This window comes from Amblyomma maculatum, chromosome 6 (genome assembly GCF_055883805.1).
Source record: "Amblyomma maculatum isolate TAMU_Amacu chromosome 6, ASM5588380v1, whole genome shotgun sequence".
NCBI lineage: Eukaryota > Metazoa > Arthropoda > Arachnida > Ixodida > Ixodidae > Amblyomma > Amblyomma maculatum.
In genome coordinates, this window is record NC_139349.1 from 61,872,046 (window position 1) to 61,897,938 (window position 25,893).

At 48.6% G+C, this 25,893-nt stretch overlaps 1 protein-coding gene across 3 annotated transcripts in view; it reads right to left on the bottom strand.

Moving 5' to 3' along the window:
- The window catches only part of LOC146185864 (beta-1,3-galactosyltransferase 1-like), a 124,797-nt gene that overhangs the window by 16,937 nt on the left and 81,967 nt on the right, over nt 1–25,893 (bottom strand). The window contains exon 1 of one of the 3 annotated variants that reach the window (XM_084606790.1): nt 20,877–20,997. The exons of the other annotated variants lie outside the window; for them this stretch is intronic. The gene's annotated coding sequence lies outside the window, so the exon portion shown is untranslated. Of the gene's footprint in view, nt 1–20,876; nt 20,998–25,893 lie in introns of those variants that run through there. 3 annotated transcript variants of the gene reach the window in all.

The window sequence follows — 25,893 nt, forward strand, 5'->3', positions numbered from 1 at the left end:
CTCATGTTCCTCCAATTAACCTGGTCCTACGTCAACTGCATCCACCTGAACCCAGTCAAACTCCCTAATCTCCTCCGCCCACTTCAATTTTTGTCGGCCCCTGCTACGAATGCCTTCCCTTGCAATCCAGTCTGTCACCCTTAGAGACCATCGGTTATCCTCCCTTCAGGTTAGATGCTCTGCCCATCCCCATATAATGTTAGTAACTCTTGTTTGTCCCTTAATCGCCTCTGCAGGCTATCTCTTAACGTTACACCTACCATGTCCGCTCCATGCCACTCTGCGCTGTCCTCAATAGAATTTTAACCGTTCTGGATAGCCTCCACATTCCTACCTGATAGGTGAGTACTGATAAGATACAGCTGCTATACACTCCCTCTTCAGGGATACTTGTCCTCATTTCCTTCTTGTCCGGCCTACGGACAAGGGGGAGATGCAAAGCTCACTGGGGCACATAAATATAGACAGTGATGAAAAAGAAAACACATCTACTGCCACACCTCGATGCTTGCATTTTCTGCACCGCAGGCCAGTTCAGGAACGCAAGAAGTGTAAATGATTTCAATGAGGACCCATTTCTGATGCGGTTTCGTGCTTTTCAGATCAGTGTTTCTTAGCCTATGCACCTTAGCCTGGCTGTGCAGAAAGCACTTTCTGCAGCTTGTGCAAAGCAGAGAGCTAAGTTAGACAATTTCAGAAAAATGGAGACTGATGTCATGTATGTGAACACTTGTTGCAAAAATTAATTCGTTTATTCACGCTACGCCATTAAGCTATCATAGGAATCCTAGACACGACGAGTTGAACCACATAATTTCAACGACAACTGGGTCCGGCGCGAAAGACCTGCAGGTCCAAAAATTGTCTAATTTCAGTTTCACTGGCCGCAACCGCCATGCAAGGAAAAAAGAATATGCAGACTCTAACCACAGTGTGGTTTTTATTTTTGCTTGCAGTTCATTACTACGGAGGACTCGTTTTATGAACAGTTTTATTTATGAACCGAAACGATCACATTAAACGTCCGTTCGATTGAGCTGTACTCTTTGCACCAGTTCCGTAAAGCGTGCAGCGCCAGTTCCAGCAGTTCAGGTGCAGCATCGGCTCCACCTGCTTCCAAACGAATGGTAGAGTGCAGGTCGGGCTGTCTGCTAGCCTTGGCGTCGCCAACAAGCTGCGGTCGGCTGTGTTTGCAACTCGCGTCAGCCGACGCCAACGTCCGGGTTTGAACTTGATGAATTTTCAAATAGCACATGACAACGAAGTTTTGCCATTATCCTGCCGCAATGCTCTAGGCCTGTGCGTTGTAATGAACGGCGAAAAGACCCGACGTTATTTATTGCACTTCTCAACGAAAACACGACCGAGTTCGCCAAGGAAACGGCTACGCGTACTCGCAAGAAATAGACACACGCATGCGATGTGATGCATGCTGATTATATACTTCGATTATGACCATGTGCGCTTCGATCGCCGGCTGCCGTAAAAGGTATGCATTTGCACAACTGTGCACATAATGAGAAGTGCTATTTGAAGATCTTCATGTTCGGGACGTTTACCGCCGTTGATATGAGTGGCCTACACACAGGCGATAGGATTCATTCATTCATTCATTCATTCATTCATTCATTCATTCATTCATGAATATGCGATGCATATATGTATAAAAGCCGACCGCATTTGTTATACTGCCACTCACATCAGCCGGCGCCAACATGCCGAATAAAATCAATTTTTAAATAGCACATCGCAATGAAGCGTTGACACGAACCAGATTCGATGCATGTGCACCATGCGGCACCTGGCCGAAGCGCAAACAATTACTTCGATTACGATTGAAGTCAGCATGAATCAACGCATGCACGTGCTTACTTGTTAGACATGGTTTGAAGTACGCGTCGTGGTTTCTTTAGCGAACATGGGCACCGTTCTCGTCGACGAGTGGAATAACTAGGGTCGCTTCACTGTTTATCACAACACGCGGGCCATCGTCGCGCAAGCTGTCCTCTGCTTTCATGAGGCGGCTGCAGCTACACCATTTCGGCACTGACCGCTAAGGAGGTGCACAGGTTTGCTGAACTTTTCGTGAACTCCACCTGCACGAAGTCTGCACTTTTTGAAACGAACGGCGTGGTGCAGAGGGCGCCGTGCTGCATCGCTGAAACGAATGGCGAAGTGCAGCACCACATCAACCAGTTCACGTAGTGCAGGTGAGTCGAACGGACCTTAACTGACACGGTGCAAATACAGCGGTATAGAAAAAGCGTTTCTTCATCGCTGCGCATTTTAAACAAAAAAAAAAAAAAAAATTAGTGTCCTCAATTTGACAATCAAATTTTGCGTGATTTAAGGAGGTGAGATAGGTTCGAACAATTATATAATTGCGCAAACAAGCTAAAACGAAGGACAAAAACACGCATAATCCGAGCTACTCACGCCAGCGTGGCACAATGTCATAGAGGAAGATCGAAGGGGGCGTTCGCAGCAGTGACGGCGACGGAGTCGCGTCCGACACGGGACGCCACTGAACACAAACTCCCACAGGGACGACACTAGCTGCCGCAGTAACGAGAACCACCACCGCAACGACGGCCGCCTCGGCGACGTCGTCGACACCACGCCCCCTCTCATGCCTCGCGTCCTTTCCGAGCCCGAGAAGCTGACGATGTGAGCCGAGGTTCCGCAGTGTTTCGAGTCAGCTTGCGAGCACTAACCCAATCCTACACGTCCCGTCACGCAAAGGAGAAAACTCTGCGCAACCAAAGGCTGCAACGGCGCGGTAGAAAGAGCCGAGCTGACTGGTGCCTCGACAACAGGTCGGTGGCCAAAGGGGGCGGCCCATTGATCGCCGTGGTTTTGACGGCACGACTCTCTCTTCGTGCACCTGCTTGCCCCGTCGAGCTCTACACAGCGCACCGCCTCTGACTGCCCCTCCCTCGTCCCGCACACGAGGCCAAACCTCGCGAGGCCCGAGCCCACCACAAAGATTATCGACCTCTCGCTTTCACTTCGAGCTGACCTCTCCTCTCCTGCTGCTCGTTTCGGAAACTGAGGGTTTCACTTTTCACATCCGTCCATGCTCCCTAGAACGCAGCCACGAGTGACCGACGGCTAGCCTTCGATCATCTGCACCACGGCTGCACTACAGCTCCATAGGGCGACAAAAGTATAAACAGTTTCAGAGTCTTGGAACCCAAGGCCCCGAGGAAATGACGGAGCGCGGGCTCCCGTGACTAGAGAGATTTAGCTTGCCGGAGACGTACTGACGTAGACGTATACCGGTTTACCGTACCCCTCCCACGCAGGCGCAGTAGTCGCTATTGAACTCACCCCTGTCAATGCGCGTGCGCAGGAGGGGTCCGGCAGACCGGTATACATCTACGTCGGTATACGTCTGCGTCAGTATACGACTCCGGCAAGCTAAATCTCCTAAATTTAAAAATACGGGTTTTCTCTACGCAGCGGTGTCAAGTGTTCACTGCTTGCAATTTCATTACGGCCAAGAAAATGGTAAAAAGGAAAAATAAACGTAAAAATATTTCACCTCCTTTATCTAGATGCTTACCTTTCCGAAGAACTAATTCGCCTATAATAGCTGAAAGAAACGCTATACGGGCAAATAACGTGTTCGATCTTTTCGAGATTGTGCCTATGGAAAGTTTTCCAAGTGTAGCGCCATCTAGCTAGCAAAAACATGCAAAGGTAACTCTCGACAATGCGGTTATTTGTTTTCTTTACGTCCACTCTCTCTTAGACACACACACACACACACACACACACACACACACACACACACACACACACACACACACACACACACACACACACACACACACACACACACACACACACACACACACACACACACACACACACACACACACACACACACACACACACACACACACACACACACACACACACACACACACACACACACACACACACACACACACACACACACACACACACACACACACACACACACACACACACACACACACACACACACACACACACACACACACACACACACACACACACACACACACACACACACACACACACACACACACACACACACACACACACACACACACACACACACACACACACACACACACACACACACACACACACACACACACACACACACACACACACACACACACACACACACACACTAAAGCCATGAAGATTTGGCGCTTCAACAGAAAAAGAAAAACGGCGAAAACTTCGGCCGAGGTTAACGCGCTCAACGGACGTTTCACCGCAAGGAGTGGATCAGCTACTAACCATTAGAAACGTTGCCATTAGCACGTTGACGTATAACCTAGCCGCCAGTTGAAATAGTTCTCTCATATTCTGAATGAAACGCAGCGCCTTCAGGTAAAGCGGTACTCGATCACAAAGAGGGCGAGCAAGACCACTGCACTGAAATCCTGCAAAAGAACCGAGCGCGGGCGGTTTTCATTCAGAGTTCAGCTAACCGACCTCACGCAGCTCCCGGTGGTGGTGGTGACAAACGTTTATTGAATCAAAAAGGGGTAGATGTATGCATCGGCCGGATCTATGAACATCCAGCCCTTACAGATACTGGGTGGGGTCCCTAGTACGGGACCCCAGTGGCGTCGGCCGCTGCCCGGGCGCGCTCGACCAAGGCGGCGGCGGCGGTGCGCGATACATAGCCGCATGCAATCGGTCGGATCAAGGACAGAGTTCTCAGAAGCTACGACGTTTAATGGCACGCTCAGTGAAAAGAAACGAGAGAATTAACCTTACCAGCGTGCGTTCGCTACCAACAGCGTCCTGTCAATGGCTAGCGTTAGTAACCGCATTGCAGCTGCAGTGTCCACCGTGTCTGTGACTGCGCACGAAACGTGAGAACCAATCTGTAGCTGCTGTTTATTCGGCGGCCGGCGAGTTTTAAAAGGCGCGCTAATACATAACCTATATCTTCCAACAGCAGCATATATATGACCTCGAGGGAACACTGAAGGCCATGAGCAAAGCGGGCTATGAGCGGTTCGCCCCTCGCAAGGATAGAAATTTAATATGACGGTGCCAATCATCTTCACAGGCATCACTTCACTCCAGCATCTTTTAGCGAAAAGCTGTGACCAAACCTTGACGTCCTGATTTTTTTCTCTTTCTTTGGGTGTCAGCGCAGCAGTAATCACAAGTGAACCCAATAAGGCCTGGACTACGAAAAGGGTGCTTAAAAGAACCTCAGTTTTCTTTTTTGCAATCTTGACTGGAGGTTAGGCGACCCGCAGGCCCGATTTCAGTGATGGCAGCAAGGCCCCACCTCGACCGCCCCTGTCGTTACAACGACGCTTCAAAACACAACTACTTCAGAGACGCCCTCAGCCTGGGGTGAAGATTGCTCAATCTACCATCCCCCTTCCGTAATAAACCTTTCCATCCCTGCCGTCGCCGTAGCTCACTCCCCATCTCCTCTTTGCTACCCACCACCTGACAAGGGACTTCGAAACTTCCCACAGTCTCGAGATTTAGGCGATCACTGGCCGGCTATTTTCAAAGGCGGGGCCGCCATTTGGTCCAGCGAGCAATGAAAAATTCCCGCGCGTCATCGCCTTTATTGGGGTATTCCTCTCTCTCCTTTCATGACTCAAACGCTTGATGGGCTCCAAGTTTTAGTTTTTTTTGTTTTTTTTTTTCATTTCACCATTATGCTAAATCCGTTTTTTTTTTTTTTAGCAACGGTTTTCTTTTTCGGAAGTGCGCCGCTTTCTGTGTTTTTTTTTTTTTTCTCGAACATCCAGACAAAGCAGGGGCGCGGTCTCTCCAAGCGGGACGTACTTAGCGGGTCGGACGTCTGGAGCTCTAATTAAACTACGTGCCGACAAACGTCAATAGCTCTTACACCCTAGATTATTAACGGCGTCGCCTTTCAGAACTCCAATTTTTCATTCACGATCTAACGAAGTGTACAAAGCTCTTGCTCCATTCCTTCGCGGACTTGCCGCCCCACAGTGATGGAATGTCCTGCCGCAATGCGTATATAGCAGCAGGGCTCCGACTTCTTCCCGTATTCGAGATCAAGGCAGGCCTTTCTCGTTTGTGTGTGTGCGTGCGTGCGTGCGTGCGTGTGTGTGTGTGCGTGCGTGTGTGTGTGCGTGCGTGTGTGCGCGTGTGTGTGTGTGTGTGTGCGTGTGTGTGTGTGTGTGTGCGCGCGTGCGTGCGCGCGCGTGTGTGTGTGTGTGTGCGCGTGCGCGCGTGTGTGCGTGCGTGCGTGCGTGCGTGTGCCGTAACTCAGCAGATTTTGTTCGGTCTCTGCTATAGCACTCACCGCGACAGAGGCCCGCGACACAAGAGAGACGCACGCGCACATTAGCGCATGCAAAGTGGCACGCAGCAGCCGCAGTGAGTAGACAGCTATTTTAAAGAAAAAGAAAATTAAAATACCGACACCACTAGAGAAGCAGCCGATCGGGTGCGTATCCCCCTATAATTAGTTAAAGAAAAAATTATAAAACGTTCCCACTAGTTCCCGCTGCAAGCGGGAACTAGTGGCGAGCAGTGTAGGAGGCCCATATGCTCTAAAGGGCCTTTGTACCGAGGCTCCCTAGAGCAGTGTCGTACAGCCGGCGAACGCCGCCTGTCCTCAGTATCCTTGGCTACTATGCCAAACGGCCGTTGTGAATTTTTACCGGCGGTGGACGTGTGTGCTTTCGATGCTCGTGAGCTGCCATGACGCTATTTCCGTCAATATACAGTGCAGCCCAAACCAGAAACGGAACTCTACTTGATCGTGGCCTGATATTAATTTTCAGGAAAAAGCAGATTAACGAAGCGGACGCGCTTCCCTCGCTCACGTAGTTCAATTTGAGCTGTTATTAAAGAATTCAATGAGCAACGATGACCCAATTTGATTTCAAGGGCAAGAAGAAAAAAAAATAGAACAAAAAATTGAGCTTTCACTGAGCAACAATGAAACGTGACCGCACTCATCAGCCACGAAACAAGAAAGCAGAGAACAGTCGCACACACAAAAAAAAAAAAATGCAAAGAAAGACTGCTTCGACGTTGACAAATCGGGTGGGATAACGCAGCTGGCCGAGGGAGCATCTCCAATTCATTCAGCCTGGCATTACCGTAATCACCACAACCACAGCGGCCATTCCGCGCCCACCATAAAAAAGACACATCGAGCCGTTATCGGTGCTGGAAGATAACGACGACGGAAACCTGCTCCAGGAAGCCCACCTCACAAGAGACAAAGGCAAGGGGAAAAACGAAAAAGAGTAGGGGGGTTTGAAATGGCTCGCTTTTTTTTTTTATTTATTTAGGCAAGCCTAAATAAAACGACCCGTGTGCAGCCTATTTATGCAATCTACACGTTCGCGTAATACCTTCACCACTACGCACCAGAGCACGGCAGAAAAGCACGCAGCAGAAAAAGATAGCGGTACAGACTGGCTTCACTGTGAGGCACCGGGCGGACACCCGAGTACAGGTAAGAAACAGCAAAGGAACAACCAGGAAATAAAAAGTGAGACACAGAAAAAAGACAGAAACACAGAAAAAGAAAAGAGAAGCGACTTCCAGGAAAAAGACTTGTCAGGGGTGGCCGCTACCTGCCAGGGGAAAAAAAAAAGAAAGAAAGAAAAGAGGGCTGGAACATGTCTACCAGCAGCCACAGCGGCAGCTAGTTATAAAAATATTTATGATCCCAGACCGGAAGAAATTTAGCGAGAAAACGTTTGGACGGTGAGCACAGTGTATTTTTCTGCATACGAAGGGAAAGCGGACGGTTAAAAAAAAAAAATTGCGAAATGTAACGTGGCTAAACCTAGTACAACATGCAAAAACAATAGTTTGGCGTAGTTTTGCTTGGCGTGGGACCCAGACGAGGTCGTCTTTTCACCCGCTGTTGCTCACGCCGTTTGGCGCGGCGTACCTCACTCAGCCTTCGACAACTGCCAAGAAGGACCGGGCCCGCTATCCATTTCAAAGCAAGCACAGTTCATTTGGCTCATTACACGAGTTTTCACGGTAGAACCATGTGACAGATGAGTCACTGCTGACCTCAAGCACACGCTTATTGTAAGTAAACACGAAGCCAAGCAAAATTCAAGACAGGTGACTTCACAAAAAATAAAAGAAAAGAAAAAAGAACACAGATCAATTAGTGGCCTGCGACATCATCTGCCAACTACAATCAGCCAGGGGCATCCTAAAAGGTCAAAGGTCGACGCTTCGGGCATAACTCTGGCTTTATTTATTTACACCGCGAAGTAATGCCTGTGTACTAAAGCATTGCAAAAAAAAAAAAATTGCGGGAAAGTTCACGAAGTCGATGGCTACAGTAAGTAGCCAGGGTGCTTATAAGACAACAAAAAAAGTAAAGTTGGTTAACCGAATTCTGCGTAATACAGGGCTTTTGTAAAAAGAAACGGCAACTGCATTGGTACTAACAACAATGGATAAATTGTATTTTTTTTTTCGTGCACGTTTTTAGGAGCGTCGGTCGGTCGGCTAGCCACCCGAGAACCGGAAAAAGTTTGAAAGATGACACGACTGCGCCGAAGCAAATATATTTGGTTTCCCACCCAGACGATGTAGCGTTCTTGGCCGCAACTGACACCGCATACAGCGAAACGAGAAAGGTTCGCATCGATTATGCAAAGCATCACGCAGAGGGAGAATTCAAAATCAATTAAACAAAGATGCAATTAAATAAACAAGTAAGAAAAGACAACGCTGGATTTTTTCGTCGCTAGGCGGTGCCGTTTGACGCTGCACAGCCTGCGCGCGGAGCTGCGAAACACTCGGTTAAGTTTGTAGCTACAAGTTTGGAGCGGTAAAAAATTAAGTTCTTTCATATAGATTGCGCTTTCCGAAAATTTGTACTGGCCCCAGTACGCTTGAAAAAACAAAAGCAGAGAAAAAAAAAAGGGGGGGGGAGGTAAAATTTGCCCGCCCGGCACTAGGTCGGTACAAGCACGCACATTAAAAACGCAAGACGGAACCAGCGCCAAACAAACAAAATGTACCCCTTCCCCCCCCTCAAAAAAAAAAAAAAAGGAACTTCGTACCCATAGTAACGCATATTGCAAAGCTTTCTTTTTTCATTTCTTTTGTTTTTTTCGATAGGAAGAGGCAGCCCGCTGAAGCAATACAGAAAGAGGAGTGACGTTCGTTATTCAAAAGCGCCGAGCCGAAGTGAGCACGCGACAGCAACCGAACACGCAACGTGCAGATGCACGCGTTCGAAACATATGCAGAAAAAGAGGAGAGATAGAGAACAGGGAAGCATACCACGAGCAATACGAAGTTCACTGTCTCCTCTTCTGGGAGTAGCGTAAAAAACAACCGCCACGAACGCTTCGTCATTCTTCTTGTTCCAAGAGGATCAATGCAAGATGTGAGAGGACACTACCATCGCGAAGAAGGGCAACGAACGCGAAACACGCTAGAAGACCAACAACAACAACAACAAACATATCTAGTGCAGCGACACTTCCTGAATGCGAGCACGCGGCCCGGTGGGTCATGAAGGGAGCCAAAGCAAGGGTATTCACAAACCCAGCACTCCGCGGAGTCAGAAAAAAAGAAAGAAAAAGAAATCCACCTAGAAAAGCAATCTCAATATCGACGACAGCTGTGCGGGCTGCAAGAAAGAGGCAACGGTGAAAACAATGCTACACCCTGAAGTGAAAAACCAGATCGATAGACGCGCTACTGTCACGCTATTCAAGAGCTCCCCGAAGAGAAAACAGAGGAAAGAAGAAAGAATCCAGACATGCGTAGCACTTAGTAGCCGAAAGTAAAAACATACTGGAAAACGGACGAAGGGGAAAGAAGCCGTCTTGGACGCTTCGTTAAAGGGATGCATTCCCTTCCGCACCTACCCTTTCTGTTCATCCCTAGCTTGACGCGCCCGCTGTGTTTTTGGTGGTTGGTAAAGCAAAGGCCCCTGCTTGAACGCGCACTCAAATTGGGCCCCGCAGGCCAAGTGAAATGGGAAGTTCGAATAGGCCAACGGAACACCGCAATCAATAACCTCACGCAGCTACAGCTTAAATCCATCCTCATTGAATAGAGCTAAATAACTGGCAATCAGTAGTCGAGGCGGAACTTGACATTGTTCAAAAGGAACGAAAAAAAAAAAGGATTGCTTTGTAAAAGTCATCCTTTTATTTTTCCCTTTTGTGTCCGCTCAATACCTTCAGTATTCGATTTTGTACAAGTTTTGGCATATATTCCACATCGCGTACCTCGTATAACTCACTCTTGCACTTCGCCCACTAGAATAAAAAAATAACAGAGACGCGAAAAAGCAGACCTGATCTGGCTAAACAACACTGAAACTTTCAGAAATGGACAGTAAGGATGCCGTTCGCATCGAAAGAGAGAGAGAGTTAACATTATTTTTCGGCTGCTGCAACAAACTTAAGAAAGCAACAAAGAAAGACCGCACAAGTTCACAATTGAAATTCCCATTATCGATCACAAGTGACAAGCATTGTGACGGCCGACTGTGGTTACTATTCGAAATATGATTCTAGTCTTGCACTGCTTAAAAGCAAGACGACGTCTCAATCTACATCAGGGAACTGGAAAAAGACGAAAAAGCGGTGTTAACACCTTGCGCGACCTGTCAGGAAAATGAATTATTTGTCTGGCAGCTAGAAGAGGTACTCGCAGTATGCTGACTGCTAGGCAGGTTTCCGTGCGAGAAGGCTGAAGATGAAACAATGCCGTAGGATCGCAACTGTAAGACAAAAACGCAACAACCAACCATTTGTGTACACATGAGTATCCATGCGCGTGCCTCCACTAAGGCATGGTCGTGAAGGCTTTGCGCCATTGTATCTTTACCAAGCTGTGATGAGATAAAAAAAAAAATAGGTCCTGCATCGATTAAGCACATAAACATGACACTACGTTGCCTAGTGAGTGGTAATCCGCTTTCTACAAGCAACTTCATATGCATGCTATGAAATGCTAAAATGTCGATTCTGAACTCGCGCAACTTCTCATCGTGAAGAAGCTTACCGCGACAGTCCTATAATCGGCGTGAAAATGTACATTTACTCGCCTTTCGTCCAGCTGTCTGCGTCCCTATCTTCCTATCTTCTGCGCACGCACGCACGCACACACACACACACACACACACACACACACACACACACACACACACACACACACACACACACACACACACACACACACACACACGCACACACGCACACACGCACACACGCACGCACGCACGCACGCACGCACGCACGCACGCACACACACACACACACACACACACACACACACACACACACACACACACACACACACACACACACACACACACACACACACACACACACACACACACACACACACGGCAGCGTTACATATACGCATGCGCAAAACTGGTATTTCCGACGAAAGACAACATATACATTAAGCTTTACAAGTTTAATACAGCAGAGTAATCATCCAAAGCGATTGCCAGGAGCGCCACTCAACGCCACCGCTAGGCTTGGGGACACGGCTCACGGTGGACGGCACGGTTTTGCCTCTTCTGTTTATATATTCGTCGCATTCGCAGCGCATTGTTTTTGGGTGGCTCCACGTGCCCTTATCGGCCCGAACGACGGTCGGTGACGGCTTATGGAAAGCACCGCGTCACGCCAGAATTTAGGCGAACAATAAACGACGACACGCAAACCCAGCGAACGCACAAGAGAAATTACAAGGGGCGCAGCAAAGATGAGAGGGGGGAGAGATGGTGCTCGCTAGCTGCATGTGGGGCAGCATGTCGGTGGAAGACGGATCTTTCGCAGCGTAAAGGTTAAGAGGGAAGGGGGGGGGGGGGGGGGGGAGGGGGGCGTGGATCAATGAAGTCATGAAAACTCGAAGCCTGCTACCACGCCATGTGCACCTGGGGGATAGCGTGAGTGCATTTGCCAGCAAGTGCACCCGACACCACCGCTAGGTTGCAGAGCCATTGATCAGGAGAGACGACGCCCAGAACAACCTGGTTGCCAAACATCACCGGCAGGGCTCGTGACAAGCAGGTCGCCGATCGACCGAAGCGCAAAAGCGACTGTCTCGCTGATAGCGGGTACGAGGCACGCAATACGTAGTAAACTAAGAGCGCGAGCGGACGCAGTTACGTAAGGAATCCGAGTCGAGCGCGAAGAGCGAGACTCGGACAAATATACACACAGTGAATCACACAATTAGTTAGCAACCATGGGGCAGTAAGCGCTACAGCGTGCGCATGTTTGGCACTCAACGTAAGAAGCAGTGAGAAACGCTGAACGCGGGACAATCCCAGCTTAGATAGATCATTCTAAAAAAAAAAAAAAAAAAAAAAAAAAAAGAAAACTAATCGTCTTTCCGAACTTAAAACAAGTGAGTGCTGTTGGCAGTCGCGTGAGGTACCCACCGGTACCACTTTTTTAGCTTCGCCAATTTGGATAATTAGTCGACATTAACCGTAATTAACTTTTTAAATATTGACTTATGCATATCGGGTGAATAGGTAAGTTGTCGTGAGCCACAAAAATAGGGCGACCTAGGTGCTACCCACGAGGTAGTCATAACGTCGCCATTCTAATTCGGCGACCATGAAAGTCCGGGAAGTTCAAATAACGCGCGAATGCGCGCTGACCGAATCCGCCGAGATTACAAAGCTCTCATCCGCGACTGAACAAAGCGCTTAACCGGGCATTTTCTAAATCCCGCCGTACTAAAGCACGTAGACCCGACATTCACAGGTAGGTGCAAATTCCGTTGCCAGCATGCATGCTGACCTATACCACATGGTGTGGGCTTGCCAGCAAAACACAAATATAAAAGTTATAAGACAGCCAACTCGGGTGGGCTTGGAGGCGGCTCTGTCCAGCTCGGACCAGGAGGCCCAGTGTGTCCTGGTTCAGAGAGCTCGGGCTGCGGCGGCGGCCAATGGCGTCCCGGAATAGGGTCTGCCACCCATCGCCATAACCATACGCACCTCCCTTTCCCAACTCTTTTCAGTGTCACAATAAATGTTTTCTTCTCCTCCTACTCCCGACTATTGCGATGCCCACAACAGAGCCTTGCATTGGCGCTGGCTCCGAGGTAAGTGCGACTGGAGCCGACGCGCAGGAAACACACTCAGTTAGCAGCCGCTGACGCTCATCCTGCCATCAGCAGCAAAGCGAAGACTCGTCGTAACCAGCGCCTAAAGGGCGAATTCGGCAGCGGTTTACGTAGTCGCAGATGACAACGCTGCAATCGTGGTTGATTCGGGTGCACGGAGCGCGCTGTCATGTGGTATTTGAATTTTGTGGACCTGCATTTTTCCCGAAGGGGCGACGCCAAGGTTTCCTCGTTGGAAACACCCGAGTCGCACTTTTTTTCCTGCGCTCGGCAGCTTTTTTTATTCACACTTGAGTGCTGAGAGGCGTAATTTAAACGTTAATTAAGGTCAATGTAGACTCATAATTACATTAGGCGGAAAAATTCAAACCTTTAACGTGGCTAAATTTAGCCCAACGTGCAAAAGCGCTAGTTTATCCTGCAGGGTAGATGGTAGATGCAAATGCCACTGTCGAAGCCTTCTCAACATTACTGTCAGCGGCGGACTCGTGAGGAGGACTGTGATGTATGTTGCCTAAGTTACCAAGAGTGACATAGATATTAAAATCCCCGTTTCAGTAACGCCGTACGAATGTGCCTGCGTGGCTTAGGTAGAGATTCAAGGGCTCTAGAACGCTGGGCTCTGATCTCATCCTCCCATCCTACTGACGAAGCCCGATTTAGTGGCGCCTACAAACATGGCGACGCAGGGAATGGTGAGCCGGTTAGGCCACGTGTCGTAACGGTTTCGATCTAAGCACCAGTGGGCACTATGACTCCTAAGAACGTTTACTCGTTTTCGGATTGATTTAGTTTATGGGGTTTAACGTCCCAAAGCGATTCAAGCTGCGAGAGACGCGTAGTGGAGGGCTCCGGAAATTTGGACCCCCCCTAGGGTTCTCTAACGTGCACTGACATCGCAGAGCCCACGGGCGCCTTGCTTTCCGCCTCCATCGAAAAGCGGCCGCTTTGTACGTAAGTACCAACTCCTAATATGTATGTTCTAAATCACAGCTAGCTCCAGCATATGACTTCAAGACACACAAATAAGTCAAAGACCACAACGCATTTGCTAAGTCCACTTCTAACACCCCTCAACCCTTCGTGGCCCGTGTGTAGAGTGTTCGTCTCGCTAGCGAAAGCCGCCTCGGTTCAAGCACCTTCACCTACTTAACTGACACCCCCCCTTTAGTTTTTTAGTTTTTGTATTTCGATATTCGCTTGCCTACATTACAGGGATCTATTTACCAATTTCGGCTTTACCTGAAACTGAACCCGAGTTGTTCTGTTTCTGTAAGGTTCCCAGGACTATCCCGTCACGAACAACGCGTTCGCTGGCGACGCCAACGACGCCGAATTTCCTGCGACAGCGGACACTTGCGCATAAAATGCCTTGTGACCAGCGTTCGTGGCTCCGTGAGCCCATCTTGCGCGAGCGCTCCCAAGAGGTGGAACTCACAACGGTCCAGAGAAGCTGCCAATAAGGAATGACTCCGTAATGATCCCTGCAGGCAAACAACTCATGGGCGCCGAACATATGACACCCCTAAATATTCGCCTGAAAAAAAAAAAAAAATGAACACCGCCCCAGAGCGGGCTCGAGACGCTGAGCTATATATCAATCACTGCCGCGCGTGCGTGCTCGTCGACAGAAACGACCCGCTTATTGAATGACAAACTGACCTCCCAGAAAACAAATTGTCCCCAGAAAATAGCGCTGCGAAAACCAAATCGCTTAAAGACAGAAACTTAATAGAAAAGGACCACGCCCATAGATATGCGAGTTGGGAGAAGTGAGCACCACCAAAGGCACCGCCCACCAGTCTCTGCCACAGGTACGTATAGAACTATTATAACTTCCCGGAAGCTCCGGGGGTGGCGAGACGCGCCGCCCCAGACATTGATTGAGCGCGTCAGCCGGGTGACTAACGAGGCGCCCAGAATAGCGCTCTGCGTACGAAGGCCAGCTCAGCTCTGCCGCGCCCTTGCGAGCGAGCACTTCCCTTCCAATGACGCGAAGACTCCTCGCGACGGAGACTGACGATGCGCCTTGTGTTTGCTCTCGATACCAGATAAGTTTAACAAAACTTGAAGACGAGCTAGATAGTGCATTGCAGTGTATCTTCCTGTGTGCTGCTACCTTTCGTCAACCTGATAAGTTCAGCAGGGAAATGTATCCATTAGAAAATTTGGTCCCTTTACGAAGACGAGGGGGTGTGGAGGAAGAGGCCGCTGGAGAGGCCTACATTTTAACGAAAAAAATTTGTTGTGGTTTAGCTCTGGTTAACCTTAGTTGAATTGCGATAGCAACGGCGGAAGCTTCTTTTGCTTGCTACATTATTCCCCTATCACGCCCTATCAGTGTAAGGTGCTACATTATTGGGGACACTTAAGCTCATCCTTTAAAAGTATGACGCGAGAGCGTAAGCTACCAGTCCAAATACAAATGAAAAGGGTTCAATGCTGCTGAACCGAATGTGGAGCGAAAACATTAGCTGCGGGTGACCGAGCGTTCTGCGTTGTCTTCTTCTTCGTCTTAGTCTTCTTCTTCGTCTTCATCTTTTTCCTCTTCATCTTATTAGTCTTCTTCTTCGTCTTCTTCGCGGATGTTCAAGGTCAAACGTGGCCCTTCCCGGGACCACGCGACGGGGCGAAACCTAGCGTAGTATTGCTATCGCAATAAAAACAGCCCTGAAAATCCAAACCCTCCTCCCCCTTTAAAAAAGGCCCATGATGCTAGGAGTTTGCTCTTCTACATCATTTTATGTCCCAAATAAGGTGCTCTCTTTTACGCAGTATACTGCGTAACGCGGTACAGAGTAATTAGCGAAGCAGCGAGCGGGGCAGCACGTCGTCCGCCATTTCTGTGCAACTATAGTTTACCGTCAGCAGCAACTTCATATATTTTTCGCTGTTTCAATTGTGTTCGTTTAGTTCGGTTAGTTATAGAGTTTAACCTCTCAAAGCGAATCAGGCCATGAGAAACGCCGTAGTGGAGGTTCCGGGAAGATCGATCATCCGATTTTGTTAACGTACACCCACATTTTACAGCACACGGGCGCCTTGCTTTTCGCCTCCATCGAATAGTGGTCGCCCCTGCCGGGATAGAAACCGCGTCCTTGGGGTCAGCAACCGAACGCCGCAGTCAATAAGCCACCGCGGCGGGGCGCTGTTTAAAGCATGATGTGCGCCTTCGTCATATAAATTACTACCACACAATTTATGTTCGTGGCGGTTATTAGTTATTTATTTATTTACAAATACCTTACAGGTCTCAAGAGAGACATTGTTTAAGGGGGAAAATACAAAAGGTGACGTCAGAATAAAAGCATATAAAAGTGTAGCACACGGTGAATTTATTTCGACGTTTCGGCCGGGCCCCGATGTTCCTTACGATGTTGCATCGCTTGGTCCGTAAAGCGGGCTACGAATGATGGCTAGATCCGATGATGGCATCTCCCTTCTAATCACGTTTTATTTCGCCATAGCCCGCATCCTTTTCACCCGACTGAAGGCCGGAGAAGAACCGCTGTTCTGGAAGACGTTCCAGCTTTCCTTGCGGGTAATCACTGCTGCTCTCAAGATCCCTCCAGAACCTCTCGTGGTCTGTAATTCGTCGCTTGGGAAGAAGGAAAAGAATCCCAAATTGATAACTCCGGAGTTACAACAGGAAGGGTCTATATTACAGATGTTACAGAAACAAAAGGAACAGAAGAAGCATGCAGTGTCACAAGCGAAAGAGCGAACACGAACTTAGAAACCTGACGAACACATCTTCGCAGAGCAAAGGAAGCTCGAGCTCTCGGGAACACCGATGTCGCGACGCCTTCGAGGCTGATTTCCCCAAAGTACCAGCAAAAAGAAGTTCCACAGCTAACCAAATCAAGTCAGGGCGCAGAAATTGTGGTGCAGGCAAGTTGGTCGCGCCCATAAAGTTTCTTACTCTTACCTAGAGGGAAAGCTGTGCTGCCGTCTATGGGCGTTTCCAGACGGCCAGTTCAACCACCATGGGCGCACAAAGCATCATGGGCCGGAGAGCTACCCAGTGCAAAACTACAACTTTTGGCTAAAACTAATGCAAAGATAAACGTTGTTCTACCGTAAATAATTTCCTAAGACTGAATATTGTGACTATAAATTACAAAAAGAGAGAGAAACAGAATGCCAGTGTGAGATTTATCCAATATACATGTTCATACATGTTACCAAACTCCGTTGTCACGTCACAATCACTTAGCGAATTTTTAGATAAACTGCATAATGTTTTATGTACTGCTTGATTTCTATGACAATGTTTTTGTTTTTTTTTCAAGTGGCAAACACAATTATGTATGAAATTTAGTATTGATCTCAGTGTTTGTTTGATGTGTTCTTGTTCTGTTTCAAGTTTGATATCCACTCCTGTAATAGCCCGCCCAGGGCTGACAGTATGAATAAATGAAATGAAAAAATGAAATGAAATGAAATATAAGCGATGGCTCTTTCTCCTATTGGCTTAGTTTTGAGCAGCACAAATACCAATATTTCGCACTTAATAGGCAAACTTTGAAATAAAAAAATGTTATTAAAATATTTATCGTTGTGCAATCACTTAAGGAAGTTTTTAGTGGCATTTCGGGAAATAGAAACCATTTATTGGCGACGTCTGCTTTTGCGCCTTCGCTACTATAGCTTTCGCGGTCTACGTACGCACCTTTAGATGATGATGATGACGAAAAAGAAACATTTCAGTAACGCCACTCCACGTACCCGAGAAAAACCGACTGTCCCGCAACAAGTAGCACACCGGCCCATGATTCTTAGCGCGCCCATGGTGGCTGAAGTGCAGAGCCCTCAGCTTTCCCTCTAGTTAGTGTAAGGAACTCTATGGTCGCGCCCGATGGCAATGCCCCCGCGAAGCCAAGCTACCGCAACTACCGCGCGCATAAATACAGGCACAAACACACAGAACGACAATGTCCGCAAATTGAACCAGGTCAGTGTGGCTGGGCGGAGAGACAGGTGCACGAGACAGTCCCCATCATTTTTCTTTCGCCTCCAAAGTAATTTGGACTTTTCGCTGCCGCCAAAAATAATACCTGCCCCGAATGCAGCCGCTGAGAGCCACGATGTTAAACAGGGAGGGAGTTGGGGTCGACAGTGTTCGAAAGCGGCAGCGACGACGTACGTCGGAGGAACCAATCTCCGAAAAAATTTACAGAACAAGGGTTCATTTCCCGGCGGTCGTAAAACTAGCTTGTCCCTACTGGAGAGAAAAACGGGGGAACAGAACGCGGGTTACAGTTGACGTCACGAGGATACGTTCTCCGCAATTACTGCTACTGTTTATACGCACGCGTCATGCTATCAAAATCCCCCCCCCCCCCCCCCCCCCCCCCGGACTTCGAACACACAAACGCAAGTCCGTGTAAAAAGAAAAAAAAAGCACAGAAAAAGAAAAACAGACGGGAGTAAATGCTCAAACGAACATTTGACGCACACCGCAGAGAAAACGGGCCGCTGTCTTCCCAGCAGTGCACCGAAGTCCGGCGGCTGAGTACAGTCAGCTACATTTAAGGCGGCTCCACCTTGCCATTCCGCCGTTACACCGGACACGGACGTCATTAGGAACCAGTGAAGGGGCGAGCCGTTTGGCGAAAAGGAGAACCGCAGAAAAAAAAATGTATGTATAACAAAGGGAGGGGCCATCAACGTAGGCAGCGGCGTGAAAGGACCGGGCCCAAGATGGGTTCGTCCGCGGAGAGGCCGCACGCTGCGGAGACCGGAATCAAGACGCCTCCGCCGTAACAGAGCCGGTAAGAGAAAAGCAGTGCGCAGACAGGAGGAGCGGTGGCAAGAGACTAGCAAGCACGCGAGTTCGACGGCAACGTGGGAAGACGGGCATAAAAAGTAGCCGTTAAACCAGCGCGCAGAACGGCCAATGACCGAGAAGGAAAGATGCGACGCGGAAGTAAGACAGCAGTGAGATCACTGCACCCACGTCTGCAGGGAATGAGTGAACAGCGACCAGAGAGAACACGTCGGTGCAGTGCAGAGTAGTAGGACCGTTAATCGATCGAGGGTACACGAATTTAGCAGAATTGCGGTCTGAAGCGAACAAGCCTTTATTCCGTGCACGTCGAGCGCAGTTATCACGCAAGAACACAGTATACGGCGGTAGTGAGCCCGCAGGAAACACTCGCGCTGCAAAACGGCAGAGTTAGGAACTTCGGGCTACACCTTCAACTCCCTTCCACCTGCAATGCTAATAGTCCATGACACATGGTTTTAACCTAATCTTGAGCAAGCGGAGCTAGTGAGAATTCTTTTTTCATTCTTTCTTAAAAGCTTGGATGATAAAAAAAAAATGTCATTTACACTATTTTTTTAATTGCCACGGACATGAAAAAGATAGTGGTGCCTGACAGCTGCACCGGCTACTTCTTGTCGTATGAAAGGAAACCACGGTAGAAATGGCAAAATTAAGCTTAACGAAAGTGCCGCTACAACCCAATTCTGCATACAGCACGCACAGTTCGCAAAACACATAATACAATGCGCGCGCCTGAAATGATAGGATCAAATAAGCACAACATACCACGTGTAAGCAATATGATAAGCCTTAACCTGAAGTAGACGATAAAAAAGAAAATAAATGAACGAAGCACAAAAACCAAGAATAGAAAGAATTGAGACACGCATCGCACAAACCTGACAGCAAATCACAAAACTGATCGCAAGGGAATCGAAGTCCCCTATGCAAGCAATCAGTACAGAAAACGAGACGAGGCCAACGAGTAAAGCATCTACTAAAGCAACGCATTTAGTGACTCCTACGCGTCTCACCGCCCTCGAGAAAATACTTCTGCGCTAAGATTCCTCACTAACAATAGCTGCAGATTCAATGGATTGACCGAGTCCGAGGAAGTGAGGAAACGCAAAAATGTATCGAGATTAGGCACCACTGTTCTAGCTGCTGTAAATGCGCGTTTGGCTTTCGCGAAGGCAGTCCAGTTGGCATATGTCTAAGCGTCCTTGTTCTTTTCGTAATAATGCAGGAAAACGTTTGGCCCAATAAATAAGGGCATTAACAGAATTATCACCCCCGAAAAAAGAACACCACCAAACGACAGAAGAAGTGAGCGCAAAGACCAGGAAAAAAAAAAAAAAAAAAGCCTACGCAAAATGTAACGCTTTGATTTAAAAATAAAGCGTTCGTCGAGCAGACGTCAGTGCATTCCCGGAGAAGTATAAGCCCAGAAAGAAGGCATAGCACGCTTCTATGTACAGCCTCGGTCAAAAGTTTTGAAGCCAACGAACTTTTATCTCATCCTCAAAATGAAGCCGCCAGAGCGCCATTAAATATTAAATGGCCCTGAAAAGCTATCTGAGAGTTTCTTATTATGATAAGGTAACATTTGCTGGCATTATAAATGACCTTCGGCCCTTAATGATGACGTGACGGCTCCATTTTGCGGCCGAGATGAAAATCCTTCGGCTTCAGGACTTTTGACCAAGACTGTGCACTTAAAATAAGTGCCCTGTTCGTAAGTTAGAAAAGAAAGAACCGCGTATCGTCAAAAGCAAAGGTATCGAATACGGGCTAGTTTCGAATGTAGGTCTGCGAATAAACAATGGGGCCGGCGCCAAGACAGCAGACGAAGTAAACCAGTCAAGGATAAATAATGCAGACGACACATTCTTGACCTGAGCAAAGGCAACCGAAAAAGAAAGCAATGCTCGAAGATTTAGGAATTAAAAAAAAAAACGAAAAAAAAAAAAACAGCGGCATGCAAGCTTACATGCTTCGCGGGTTGCTGATGAAATTTGTTGTCGAGCGATCACACACACCAGTCCGCGAACAACTGCGCAGCAGAGGGAGACGCGACGGATACTCGCGTGGCATTGGAACGGAAGTCGGCGAGCAAAATGTAAGGAAGAAAACACGGCCGAGGCAGAAATGGAGAGAGGAACTGCGAAGAAACGAGACAAGAGCAAGGCGAGGCGGATTCTCCGAAGGCCGCTACGCGCAGCGGGGAAGAAAAAAGAAAAACAAAACAGGCAGAAATTCGAGGGAAGGTACACGGGGAAATGGAGGGTGTAGTACTTTTAGACCGGGAGAACCATAACAATACTTTGGTGCACGCTCGCGCATACGATGCTGTCTTGCAACGCGAGGTTCGAGTGAACCGAAAAGAAAACATTCTGCCGGCAGAGTGTTTACATGAGTGAGTACAAGCACTATGCGCCAATACGTACGCGCTAACCCAACGAGATTTCCCTGCCGAGCCTGTGGGAACGAAAGCCCCGAACGGGGTCGAGCACGTCAGCTAGTCGGGTACGGAAGCGAAATGAAGGCGCCTGGAAAAAAAGCGAACACAAACGGACACCGGGGCGGGATCACCGAATTGCGTGCGGGGCTGCTTTGTAACGTGACGTGTCTGCCACATGTGTCCATTTCGGGGACCGGACTCACGAGGAGTGGTGTGAGCCGTGTAGGTAGTACGCGTGGTAGGCGTGCACACGGGGCAGCCCGCCACTGCTTCGCAGCCATTCCTCCTCCTCCTCCTTCCCCGCGCCAAGCCTAAGCCTTTTCGCCATTCTGGTCAGAACTGAAGCCAGGAGTGGGAGGAGAAGAAAGCGCGATCACGCGATCAAACAATCTGGCGAAACAAAAGGGGGACTGCTGCGGCGCCCATCAGTGGTATACGGCAGGCGATCGATGGCCAAGCCGGGCAGCCAGCGCCCCTACGGAAACGACGAGAAAGGCATAAGCGTAAAGCACAGCCGGCTGGGTGCTGGCCAACGACTGAACGACGCTGGCGCGTAGGCACACGAATCCTGAGGCCGCACGCTGCACGCTCAACTTGCGAGTCGGAAAGCAGCGAGAGCTAACCAGCAATAAGTTTATCAAGGGGGGCATCGAGGCTTTCCGGCATTGCCGCTGTAAATGAAGAGGAAAGGCGACGGGAACAGCCTCGGACGTCGCCTGCTCTTCATGCAAAACGGAGAAGTTAAACAGGTGACGGGAGACTACAAAATAAAAAGAAATTACAAATTTGTAAAAGAAGGACGTAGCTTTCAACAGCTCCTCTCATTGCTTCAGTTACAGTACAAGCGACACACGGACGCTGCAGCATTCGCCAGCCTATCTCCCACTATACTAGTTTTTGAAAGAGCGGGCGAATGAGCGGATTCGTGCGTTAGGCCGCGAAATATAGACACCTTTCAAACTACGCATGAACACAGATGCGTCTTCATTCAAACGTGCTCGCAATCGGAATAAGGTTTTCCATGCCACCGAGACGCGTCAAAGTACAGATCGATGCAACATTAAAGGTTCCACTTCAATTATACGCAACCAATACTTCCCAAGCATTGCAGAAACAGCGCTTCTTTGTGTTTGCGAATTTGGTTAGCCGCCGTTCTCTGTAATTGTCTACCGGTCCCCAGCTATGCAGACACCGAAAAAAGCATAATGATATACGTAACATCACCACTTGCAAAAGGTCCATTGGCCTGTCCACCATTCGTTAAAAACGGATACGCGACATTCGTCGTGAGAACAGCGTCTACAAGTCAGCAGGTTTCCTGAAGTTGCGAGCCAACAAAGATTTTCACTATTCCATAACCCTTACCACTGAAGACAATTAAAAAAAAAAGAAAGAGAAGGCAAAACAAAAAAGGCACTATATATGTATGACCCACTGGGGCAATTTGACGCCAGAAAGCCATACGATGCATGGTTGAAGAAGGTATACCCTTAGTGGAGATGTGTCATCCATTCTGCACTCGGACTTATAAGCGTACGCTGAAAGCAATAATATCACTGCATAACCACAAGTCCAATCACAAGCACCGCCACCAGCAACACTACCAGCTGAACTAAGCGTAACTACGGTATTGCTTTCGCAATCACCAGGTTAAAAAGCCAGCAAAATGAAACGCGTGGTCCACCACAGCGACGGCCGCTCATCGAACTGTTAACCATGTATGGGTATACACCCCTGCGACATAGAAGCCTTTACTCTTCAGCATTAGGATCGGAATAATGGCAGCTAAGTGCTTCGCCAGCATGCTGAAAACAAAATGTACAGTACACAGAAGCTAGAAGAAACAATTGACATGGCAACAGCGCTATCCCGACTACTCCCCCCCTTCTTGCAAAATGAACCGCAAGGCTACAAAAGCGTCCGGTTTTACTTTGACACAAGTATCAAATACGCTGTGAGGCATGGAAGCAAAAATCCAGACTCCTCAGAGCATGCGTCCTTGCCTACGGCAACCAAGTAACGTTCACTGCACGCAGATTGCCGGTATGCGCACCTATGCGCAACAATACCACCAGTGACACAAGGTATAGATTGAGATCCTAAGTTAGATCTCTCTCGGACCACTAATGTATCGCGGGTCCACCTATAGTGACCGAGAATCTTCTGTGATAAAACCGCTCCGAGAATTCAAATGTGCAGCTGTTATTCAAAACACGAAACAAACGCACTGTGTGGGACACCGCCAGCGGGAGCAGCGCTCCTTGTGTCCACGCATATACGCACAATCGGAGAGAAGCGCCATTCGCAAGACGGCACAAGCGACGAGTGAACGAGATCCTCATCCGTATATGTCCGATGGCAAAAGTCGCAGCTCCTCGGTTGACTTTTGGACCAGCGATTCGCAATATTCGTCCTCCGGTCGCCACGTGGTGGTAACGGAAAGTTGACAGTCGGGACGACTTCCAAGAGGATCTCATTATTAGGCTGGCTTGCGCCCACGGAGGCAAAACAGCTGCGGCAGGGACAATAGTTCGGCGGTGGCCATAGCAACAAGCCTGTTCTCCGGTCTTCGAACGTCTCGGTTGCACTAAATTTAAAGCCGACAAAAAAAAACCACCGGCATAAGGCCCAAAAGCAACTACGACAATCCCGAATAACGTGCAAGCAGTTACGTATGGCTGCGATTAATCGAAGATAAACCTGGTCGCATCTAGGGCCAAAAACAAAAGTGATAAAGGCGAGCGCTGTTTTTATCAACCAAAGTGCAATACACACCTTCGCGACATCATTTTTCCGGGCAGAACTGAACGACAATTCGAGCACAGATCTGTTTCTGATAGCTTTTGCTTATATCATACGATCGCAAACAGCTAGAGGCGCACTGAGCGAATAAGCTACAGAAGGCGCTACAAACAGCCAAGTAAAAAAATGTCGACTAAGTCCCCATCCACTCCGTAGTTGAGCGACAGCATCACACAGTTTGAAACACGCGCTTCGGTATCGATATCATTCACTGCATCGATGGACTTGACCGTTTGCAGTAAAGAAGGTGTCTAGTGATGTTGCAGGGCTTCAAGGAGGTTCCGACCAATTGCTGCTGCTTCTGTCCTATAACGTTCACCCGAAGCGATTCCTTTCAGAGCACTTGAGAATGATCTTTCTATCGGGTACAGCGAGAGGAAAAGGAGAAAAAAAAAAAAAAAAAGAGGGCGACGGAAGGAAGCAACGCAGACATATAGGAAGCACAAAGGCGCCAAGAGCGCCTGAGGAAGACGTTGCCTAGACCTGTGCAGAAACCTGCTCCCATTCTCACTCAGGGCGGTGCAAAAGCAAACAAGAACATGCATCGGATCAGGGAAAACACGATTCAGCGGATCGAAACCTACAGGCCTACGCCTTTCTCTCCAGTCGGGCGCAGCTGCGCCAGTGCCAGTCGGGACAACGCCTCGGGAATCCCAATAGCCGCGCATGTATCTGGCTGTGCTTGGCGGCCGCGCTTGGAGCTAATAGCCCTCGTCCGTGCCTGTTTCCTTAGGGGGTCGCTGCCGCTGTGTCTGTCGGTCGGCTTTCAGTGGAGTCCTGCAACACGGTCACCGAAGAGGAAGCTACGGAGTAGGGCCGACAGAAAATGCGCACATAAAAAGAAAAACACCGGCAAACAAAGTAATTTATTCCGAATGCTTCTTACAAATGGGCCCGCCATACACCAACGCTTCCGAGAGTGATGAGGGCTTTGGGCGTTAAAACAAAAACTTGGACATTAAAGCACCGTTACTCGGCTGGAACAGAAAAAGGATGGGAGACAAAAGCACGAAATACAACAAGCCCGGTTAACTTAGAGAACGAATGCGGTCAGGGCCCATCGACGACGACAGCAGCATGCCGAAAACCGTTTGGCAAACCATGGCAAACCAGAAACGATGCAAACGCTTTTAAATAGAGAGCAACAAAAGAACAAGAGAATAAGCTGAAAAAAAAAAAATCATTAAACATTGGAAAGACGATAACAACTACTGCCATTAAACTGGACCTTCACTATGATAATTAATGAGGCTGGTCTTAAAACTTCATTACAAGTTTTGGAGCCGACCCATCCGCATAGGGACTAAAGAACTACTAGCGGCTTAGTCCCCTCTTTGAAAATTCTCGCCGCATGTTTCACGCTCGTTACAGCCGCTTTAGGTTCACTCAATCACTTAACGAGTTCCCGGTCACCGCTCCACCTACGCAGCTCGTTGAGCAGCCATATTTAATGCAACGACCATTATGCAGGCTACAAGCTCCTCGCATCAGGTACCCACAACGCTGCCGCATTCCTCGAGACGGGCGAGCGAAAACGCCCCGATACCTCATTTGCATGCACTCGAAGAACACCGGGCATGCCCTGAATCATTCTACCCGCTCTGACAGACTGCAGGTTACTCGAAGTTCAGGGGCATACTGAGCGGTATAGCTGCGATCAAGTAAGTTATATCGAAGAATATGGTACCCACGCGCCACGCCACCTCTTCTTTTGTTTTCGAATCATCACTAGCACCTAAAGTTG